Source organism: Grus americana, chromosome 27 (genome assembly GCF_028858705.1).
Source record: "Grus americana isolate bGruAme1 chromosome 27, bGruAme1.mat, whole genome shotgun sequence".
NCBI lineage: Eukaryota > Metazoa > Chordata > Aves > Gruiformes > Gruidae > Grus > Grus americana.
The window spans coordinates 2,835,862-2,845,489 of NC_072878.1; the positions used below are offsets into that span (position 1 = coordinate 2,835,862).

A 9,628-nucleotide genomic window follows, 5' to 3' on the forward strand; every position below is an offset into this window, starting at 1 on the left:
GCCGCCCGTTCTGCAGTTGGAACGAGTACAAGCGTACGGTCTCTCGCACGCACTCCGCCACCACGTGCTGCGGGAAGCAGGTGGCTCGCGACAGCCACTTGTAGTTCAGCGGCTGGATCTTGACATTGCCTGCGAGGAGGAGGAACATCGTCACTGCCACAGCAGGCCAAATTTCCGTGTAAGATTCGTAACAACATGCCAGGGAAACGGTCGTTTATAAAGCAGCTCTCGGGGAGTGGTTTGTTTTGGGGGAGCTCAAGCTGTCCCCCGACCTTTGGAGGCCATTCCCGACATCTCCCAGCCCTTGCCAAAGAGCAGAGAGCACACGTCCTCCCCCGGACGTGGAGGGGGAAAGTGGAGGGTGGCCACTGCCTTCTCACCAGGGATAACCACTGTAGGGAACACCAGCTCCTCCAGATGTAATGCATCAATGTCCGGCTGGAAGACTGGTCTTCGAACCGCATACGCCGCCTCTTTGCCCTGGAGTTGCTCTCGGAGCACAGCGAAGGTCCCAAGTCCTGTGAGCAGGACACCCTGCCCAGGAAAAAAGACCAAAGGCTGATGAGTGAGTACTGCAGAGATGGGTAAAGTGAAAACTTTGCAACAGGCCCATGTTCTCCATTTGTTTTCTTCCCCTCCTCAAAATACTTGCTCCCATCCCTTGGCCAGAGAAAATCCCAGACATTTCCAGCCCAGGGAATACACCTGGGACTGATTCCCAGCCGTTATCCTTGGTATGGACCCAGCATAATCCCCCGTCTCTCTGCTTGGTCTCTCCACTCTGACCACAGGGAAGAGTGAAGCCCCATCGTGCACTGAATACTTCCTCAGACTAGGTCCAGACTTGATTTTTCTCCTGGTTGACCAAGCAGCAGCTGTGGGTACATGAGGCTGTCTCGGTGTGCGGCCACGATGCTCAGGGAGGGATCGCTCCCCAGCGCCCAGGCTGTCCAGGACAAAGAGAGACCAAGAGGCCAACCCACCTTGTCCAGCTTCATCTGTGTCAGGATGTACGCGGACACAGCGTCCCAGATAGCCACAACCTCTGGAAAGCAAGGGAAAGAGGGGTCAGGCTCCAGGCCAGCCAGCTCACAGTCTCTCGGCAAGGGGGCTGTGCCCCCATTTCACACTGCCCGCCTTACTCTGCTCCCGGGGCAGGGCTGGAGCAGAAATGGGGACGTGGGACGGGCTCCGGATCAGGGCTGTGGCCACCTAACCCCCAGAAAGGGATGGCACCCCAGAGCCCAGGATGTGATCTGCCAGCCTGGCAGCACAAGAGGCTCCAGAGGGAAGGAACAGAGGTTCTCCCAGAGGAGACTAGTTCAAAGTCGAGGGCTGATTTACAGCAGAGGCATTTCCAGCTGCCTCACGAGAGCCCTGTGAGAGCTGAAGGACACCCCAGCCCCTGGGATGCAGGACCCCTTTTCATCCCAGAGCCAGAACCCCAAGAGGTACCAGCTCCCAGGAAAAGCTGGCCCTGGGTGGCCCCCCTCGCCAGGGGACCAAGCCATGCCCATGGGAGCCTGGGGGCTGCGGGCAGCGGGGAGTTCTGGTTGCTACATTGTCCCCCGAGCCGTGTGGGACCCTCGGGCAGGGTTCTTGTGGCAGCCCCCAGCCCTGTCCAGCCACCCCCCCGCAGCTTTTGACAGCGGACAGCCCCAGTGCAACCCTTGGGGAAGGAGCTCCCAAACCCCTTACCCTTGGTGGAGAGCCGCAGGAGCGTGGGGAACGAGCTGCTCAGCTCCAAGCTGACGGCCACGGTGCAGCAGCCCTCCATCGCGCTGGCTGCTTGCCCTCAGCTCAGGGAAAGGGATGCTCTTCGCAGCTCCTCTCCCAAAACTCCTCTCTGACGTGCCTCCGCTCTGCCTGTCAGCGAGGGTCCCCCAGCACAGCCCCGCTGCCTCCTGACCCTGCTCCTGGCTGTGGAGCAGCTCCGAAGGGCAGCAGTGGAGAGCCCCTGAGCAGTGCCCAGCAGCTCCCAGGCCTCGCCGGGAAATGCCAGCACCCACGTGGCGCTGGGGAGACCTCCCTGTGATGTGGGGCATCCCCCTGTGACATCAGCCCGCATCATTTGAAGGTGCATTATGACATCAGGCAGGAGACAGCACAGCTGGGGAGAGAGGAGAGAGATTTCGACTCTTGTCCTGGGAAACATTCAACCCTTTCTCCCCAGTCCTGTTCCAAAATCCCCGTCTGCCCCCTGCACCAACATCTTTTGGCGGGGATGGAGTTAATTTTCTCCATAGCAGCCCGTACGGTGCCGTGTGTTGGATCTGTGACCAAACCAGTCCTGATAACACACCAACGTCGTAGTTATCGCTCAGCAGTGCTTCCCAATGTGGTGGGGTGACCACTGGAGCTGCTCCATCACTCCCCCCCCCCCGCCTTCCTCAGCTGGACAGAGGAGAGAAAATATAACAAGAGGCTCGTGGGTCGAGATAAGGACGGGGAGAGATCGTTCCCTAATTACTGTCATGGGCAAAACAGGCTTGATTTAGAAAAAAAAAAAAAATCCAATTTATTACCAATCAAAACAGAGGAATGAGAAATAAAACCAAATCTTAAAACACCTCCCCCAGCCTTCTGTGCTTCCCGGGTTTAAATTTACTCCGAATTTGCTCCCTCCTCCCACCCCAGCGGCACAGGGGGACGGGGAATGGGGGTTGTGGTCAGATCATCACACCTTGTCTCTGCTGCTCCTTCCTCCTCAGGGGGAGGACTCCTCACACTCTTCCTCCGCTCCAACGTGGGGTCTTTCTCACGGGAGACAGTCCTCCACCAACTTCTCCAACGTGAGTCCTTCCCACGGGCTACAGTCCTTCACCAACTGCTCCGGCGTGGGCTCCTCTCTCCATGGGTCCACAGGTCCTGCCAGGAGCTTGCTCCAGCACGGGCTTCCCACGGGCCACAGCCTCCTTCAGGTTCCTCCACCTTGCTCTGGCGTGGGGTCCTCCACAGGCTACGGGTGGAATATCTGCTCCACCATCATCCTTCCTCCATGGGCTGCAGGGGGACAGCCTGCTTCACCATGGTCTTCACCACGGGCTGCAGGGGGATCTCTGCTCTGGCGCCTGGAGCACCTCCTGCCCCTCCTTCTGCACTGGCCTTGGTGTCTGCAGAGTTTCTTACATCTTCTCACTCCTCTCTCCGACTGCAAAAGCTGCCGGTATTTTTATTTTTTTCCTTCTTAAATATGTTATCCCAGAGGCGCTGATTGGCTTGGCCTTGGCCAGCGGCGGGTCCGTCTTGGAGCCGGCTGGCATTGGCTCTATCAGACACAGGGGAAGCTTCTAGAAACTTCTCGCAGAAGCCACCCCTGTAGCCCCCTCGCTACCAAAACCTTGCCACGCAAACCCAAAACACGCAGCATCAAGGCCTTCTCTGTTTCTCACCCTGCCCCCACCAGCGAGTAGGCTGGGGACGGGCAAGAAGTTGGGAGGGGACACAGGCGGGACAGCTGACCCCGAAGGACCAAAGGGACATTCCATACCATATGACATCATGCTCAGCAATAAAAGTTGAGGAAAGAACGAGCAAAGTGTGGGGGGTGTATGTTTGAGGCTATGGCGTTTGTCTTTCCACGTTACTGTTGGAAGCCCTCAACACAAGGAGAAGCAAAAGGTTCAGTTGCCCTAAATTCTGGCATCTGCTGCTATTTCGATGGACCAAAGGAATTTCCCAACAACCTCCAAGAAGATGCCCCCCAGATGTTGTCCGCTCTCTCAGAGTTGCTCCGTTACAGCTTGCAGTGACACCGTTAAAAAAACGTGTAGACGTGGCACTTCGGGACATGGTTTAGTGGACGTGGTGGTGGTGGGTTGACCCCAAAGACCTTAGAGGTCTTTTCCAACCTTAAGATTCCATGATTCTATGATCCTATGATTCTGTGATTCCATGATCCTATGATTCCATGATTCCATGATTCTATGATTCCGTGATTCCATGATTCTATGATTCTATGACGTGTGTTGGGAATCGTTAGGGTTAATAACCTCGCTTAGCACCAGACGTAAAGGAGTTAGTCCAAGGCCGCAAGAGCTGACCAAGAGTAAACTTTCTGATAAAGTTGGTGTTGCTAACACAGAACTCTCCGAAACGGGCAGATGCAAGCAGGATGAGGAAGAAAAGGACCAAGGAAACAATTCCAAGAGAATGAGGTAACTTCAGAAGGCCAGCCCAAGAAAACCAATAGGAATCATAGAATCTTTAAGGTTGGAAAAGACCTCCAAGATCATCAAGTCCAACCATCAACCCAACACCACCATGTCCACTAACCCACGTCCCAAAGTGCCACGTCTACGTGGTTTTTGAATGCCTCTGGGGATGGGGACTCCACCACCTCTCTGGGCAGCCTGTTCCAATGCCTGACCACTCTTTCGGTGAAGAAATTTCTCCTAATATCAAACCTAAACCTGCCCTGATGCAACTTGAGGCCATTTCCTCTTGTCCTGTTGGGAGAAGAGACCAACACCCACCTCACTACAACCTCCTTGAGGTAGTTGTAGAGACCAACAAGGTCTCCCCTCAGCCTTTTACTCTAAGAAGAACTTTTTGGGTGGAAAAAAAGAAGTTGGTTCAGCCAAGCTGAGTCAGGACCTAAGGAAGGGGCTCAGCTCCCCCCGGGGGAACTGCTGCCAACAGGGACCTCACTCTGCACCTTCTGCAAGACCCCAAAAGCTCCTGCCAGCGTGGTGGGATGGCGATGTCGCTTCCCAAAGGAAAGATACAGGGTTTTTTCCCTCTTCTTCCTTTTTTTTCCCCCCTGCTTCCTGCTTTGTGACGAGTCAAAGGTGCCACCAGGTCCCTGCCTGGCCTACAGGTCCCTCCTGTCCCCTCCTCTCCATCCCTGGAGGTATTTAAAAGACACATAGACGTGGTGCTCAGGGATGTGGTTTAGTGGTGGACGTGGCAGTGTTGGGTTAACGGTTGGACTCGGTGATCTTTGTCTTTTCCAACCGAAACAATTGTACGATTCCAAGAAAGAAACGGACCTGTTAGAGCAGGTCCAGAAGAGGAGAACAGGAACGGTCAGAGGGCTGGAACACCTCTGCTGTGAAGAAAGGCTGAGAGAGTCGGGGTTGTTCAGTTGGAGAGGCTCCGGGGAGACGTTCTCGTGGCTGCTCAATAAGGCGGATCTTAGAAGAAAGATGGAGAGAGACTTTTTACAAAGGCCTGTGGCAACAGGACAAGGGACAATGGTTTTAACATGAAAGAGGGTGGATTTAGATCGTCTATAAAGAAGAAACTTTGTACAATAAGGAGGGTGGGATGCTGGAACAGGTTGCCCAGAGAAGCTGTGGATGTCCCATCACCAGAAGTGTTCATGGTCACATTGGATAGGGCTTTGAGCAACGTGATCTAGTGAAAGGTGTCCCTGTCCATGGCAGGGGTGGTGGACTAGATGGGCTTCAAAGGTCCTTTCCAACCCAAACCATTCTAGGAGTCCATCCATAGTTAAGCATGAAAGGTCTTGAATGGGCTGTTGGGCACCAGAAGTGAGGAACAATGGACAAATCCCACTCCCGTCGCTTGAGAAATGGGCGTCATCCTAGAGCAACACCTCTGCTCACGGAAGGCCAGAACTGCAGGTCATGGATGAGTCTCCCGGAAATAATTCCAGCAAAATCCCAAACCGAACCGTCGCCATTTTTCAGGTAGATGTTGGTGCTGTGCTGTGACTCACCTCCAGGAAACGGTTTGCCTCCTCCCTGCCTTGCTCAACCTTGGTGGCCACCAACGTCAGCTCATTCTGGAGTGCCACGAGCTGAGACAAACTGTATTTCTTGGTCTTTTGGTCTGCTGGAGATGTGCTCTCCTCGCTGTCATTGAGCAGTCACAATGAGACGCAGTCTTCTAGCCTAGCCTGGAAAGCAGAGAAGACAACCATCACCGCATGGCCTTTTCCGTAGCTTTGAAGGATCAAAGGACTCCTCATGTCTTGTACCACTCCCCTTGGAGGAAAGAAAAGCCTGTTTTCTGCTGAAAATAATCAAGATTTAACAGAAAACCGGTGGTATGAGATCATACTAGTTGCAAACCCAACTGGAGATCTATTGCTCATGGGAAGATGATTTCAAGAAAGATCCTTTCTCCCCATAACATTAACAAATACAACTGGACAAGAGATCACCTTGAAGACCCTTTACCTTGAATTTTGAAGGTGCCGAGATGGTAAAAAACCCCATTTCTGTTGATGCTTCCGGCTTGAGAGATCAAAGAATGCTCCACAGAGCCATGAGAGTCGTGAACCATCTTTATCCACTCTCTGTTGTCACAGGAATCTTTCTGTGACAGAAGAACCAAAGGGAAACCCACCAACCAGCTGGAAGGACACTGAGCAACACTCCCCCACCCCAAATTTGATGCTGGTGAGGTTTCTGTGACTATTTCTTCTGAGGATGGGGTTTCTTAGGGCTTCTGAGGAGACACAGCCCCAGAGTTGGACTTCTCCTAACACCCCAGAGCATTGGCATGTGGTGAAGCTCTTATTCTCTGCTCTGGTTTTGATGGGGAGCAGAGCATAAGGCTCAAACACAAGAGTTTTGGTAAAACAGAAGCTTTTTTATCAAAATGTGAAACAGGTTCTGGAGTCTTCCAGCCTTGGAGATGCTCAAAACTCAATCGGACATAGCCATGAGCTACCTGCCCTACCTGACTCCATTTGAAGCAGGGGATTTAGATTAGATGATCTCCAGAGGTCTCTTCCAACCTCAGTTATTCTGCGATCCTACACTGTAGACTCCAGAACTCGTTTCCTCCTATTCACACCACCTACTGGGTCTCCTCTGGCTGCTCACTCATGCGTGTAAGGTCATTTGAGATGTTCCACCAGGCTTCCACTCCAAAAACGGCACAGATTTTGCCCAGGTCCTGCAAGACCCACATGGATGTCCTGGAGAAATCATCTTAAATGGCATTAGACACCTACACATGAGCAACTCGGCCTCACAGCAAGTGTCCAAGTGACTTTTGGACATGGGACCTGAAGACTCACCAGCTTCTTGGGAAGTTCACTGTCTTTTGCGATGGCTTCTCTGGCGAAAGATGGAGCTGCAGCGAACGGGTCAAACTCAGCTGTGGGACTCGGGTCTAATCTGATGGGGGCAAAAGCAGCCATGGTATCACGGAAGAAACTCACTGTATCGATACACATGTCATTTTTAGTGGCAGAAATTGATGCCAGTTCCACAAATACGGGGATTTCTGTCTCGTCTGGGGAAAAAAAAGTAAAGGAAAAAGAAAAATAAGAGAGAGAGTTGAGGAATTTCTCTGTTCTGATTCATCTAACACTATTGGATGTGGAGACAGACAAGGACCAAGTGGTCTCCTGTCGCTGTAGCTGATGACTTCCTTCCTTCCAGCCCACCTTTTATTCTGGTCTTGATCCAGGAGGTAAAACCTTTCCTCACACATTCCACAAGTTCCCTCAAAAATTCCAAAACTCCCCTGGGGAACGTCACTCAAAGGTTTTTTTTCACCTTCATTAAGTCTTGGGTCATAAAATCGAGTTGCTTATTCTTGAATTCCTGCTCTTCCTGGACAAAAAACCTAAATAAATAAACAAAAAAAACCCCCAATAAAACCAAAACCAGTATGTGTCTATTGGGAAGAGAAGGAAAGAAGCTCAGTTCTACCTCCTCCTCCTCAAACAAGATGAGATCTTGGCCTCAAACCCAAGTCTTCTCTTGAATTCATCCCTGTAGACCTCCATGATGAATAGGATGCAGCTGGAAGTAATTCCTTCAGCCTGTTACTCAACTTTGAGAAGGAAGGAATCACACCTGATAGGATTTAATGATAAGCCACCACGTGGACTTTCCCAAGAGCAACCAACACAGATGCCCACGTATCTCCTACGGACGTATTCCATCAGGTCATTGAGAATCCTCCTGCAGCTGAAGCATCTGTCTCACAGCATCAATCATGTTGGTGGTCTTCACAGAGAAGGTCAGGTAGTTTTCAATTCTCCACCTGCCATTCAGTGAGCTTTTCCAACCCTCAACCCTTCGCTGTCCTCCATGATTTTAAACTCCTCCAGGAGCTGATTCCTAATGTTGGCGGTAATTCAGTGCCTGCCTGGAGAGACAAAACGACAGCTGAGAGATAATGAACACAAAGTCCCACAAAGCTGGGCCACACATGGCGAGGCACGGGGAGAGGTCCGTCCGGTGTCTGGAGCCCATGACCTGCCTTCCTGGTCTGTGATGGGGGGTGCCCCCAACAAGGGTGTGGGGCTGGGAGTCCAGGAAGGCACATGGGCCCAGCGTGGGGCTCTGAAATCTCCTGTGAAGCCAGGAGGGCTGAGTCCATGGGGCAGGGAACCACCACCCCTCCCAGAGCGGGGCACAGGACCCGGGGCTCCAGGCTGCCTCTCCGTGCTCCTCTCCTGCCCCGACACCCCGTTGTGCGATGTGGGGGATGGTGCTCACTGGAGCCCTGGTAAGAACCTGTTTCCCGCTGTGCCTCCAAAGCACCGCGTGCCCCAAGGGCTGTCACCGTCTGCCCCTTGCCTCTCCCAGCCTCCTGGGGGGACACTCCTGTTTGCCCTAATCTGCCCTGATCGGGGGCCACGTGGTGGGTGGGAAGGGGATCTCCTTTACAGAGACACCCCAGGCATCCGGGCTCCCTCAGCCGCTCTGCTCATGGCGGTGGTGCAGCCAGAGAGGACCCGGGGCACTGGCAGAGGAGAGGGGACATGGACAGGGACACACACCCCCCCAGAGCATAGCTTTGCTGAAGGGGTTTATTGATCATTAGAGGGAAATGGCCCAGGGCTCCCAGGGGGTAGGGGGGGTCATCCAGGGATGATCATCTCCTCCTGCCTCTGGAGGGGGACAGGACAGGGCTGTCACCACCAGTTCCAGTCCTGAAAGGCAGAGCCCAGAATGTGCCTGTAACAGACTCCCACCGTGACACCTGCCTTGGTGGCCTCCCCCCCCGATTCTTACCCAGACACACTCAACCCTATCACCACCAGTGTCAAGCTCTACATAGTCAAAGCACTCCCTAACATACAGGGCTACCCCACTGTCTCCCCATACATCAGTGGTTTAGACCCCAAAACCTCCCTAGATCACTGGTTTAGACCCCAAAAGCTCCCTTAGTGGCTGTTTTTCAGCCCAGAGGTTTCTGAGGTGGATGTTTCTCACACTAAAAGCTCCCCAAGTGGGTGTGTCTGAGACCAAAAGCTCCCTAAATGGGTGTTTCAGAGCCCAAAATCACTCTAAATGGGTGTGTCCGAGACCAAAGGCTCCCTAAATGGTTACTTCTCATCACAACATAAACCTTGCTAAATTACTGATTTTGAGCCCAAAAGCTCCCTAAATTTATGCTTCTGAGCAACCAAGCGCCCTATGTTAGTGTTTCTGAGACCCAGAGCTCCCCATATAAGTGGTTTTGACTGCCAGATCTCCTTAAATGGATGTGTCTGAGCCACAACACTCCCTAAATCAAAGTTTTGGATCTCGAAAGTTACCAAAACACTGTTTCAGAGCCCCAAAGCGCCCTACATAAGTGTTTTGGAGGCCCAAAAGCTCCCTAAGTGAGTGTTGCTCAGCCCAAGAGCTCCCTAAATCCCTGCTTCTGAGACCCAAAGCTGCCAAAATATCTGTTTTTAGAGCCCAAAGCT

General features: G+C 52.8%; 1 long non-coding RNA gene across 2 annotated transcripts; it reads right to left on the reverse strand.

The window, feature by feature from the left end:
* Window positions 1-1,728: 1,728 nt before the first annotated feature.
* Window positions 1,729-7,523, reverse strand: LOC129197026 (uncharacterized). Of its 2 annotated transcripts, XR_008574245.1 has the most exons (5): window positions 7,367-7,523; window positions 6,995-7,212; window positions 6,147-6,285; window positions 5,684-5,863; window positions 1,729-2,110 (listed from the first exon to the last, which is right to left on the reverse strand). It is a non-coding gene; the product is annotated as an uncharacterized LOC129197026 (long non-coding RNA). The 2 variants fall into 2 exon arrangements; XR_008574244.1 differs by having other exon boundaries at window positions 6,995-7,523.
* Between the last annotated feature and the right edge of the window lie 2,105 nt (window positions 7,524-9,628).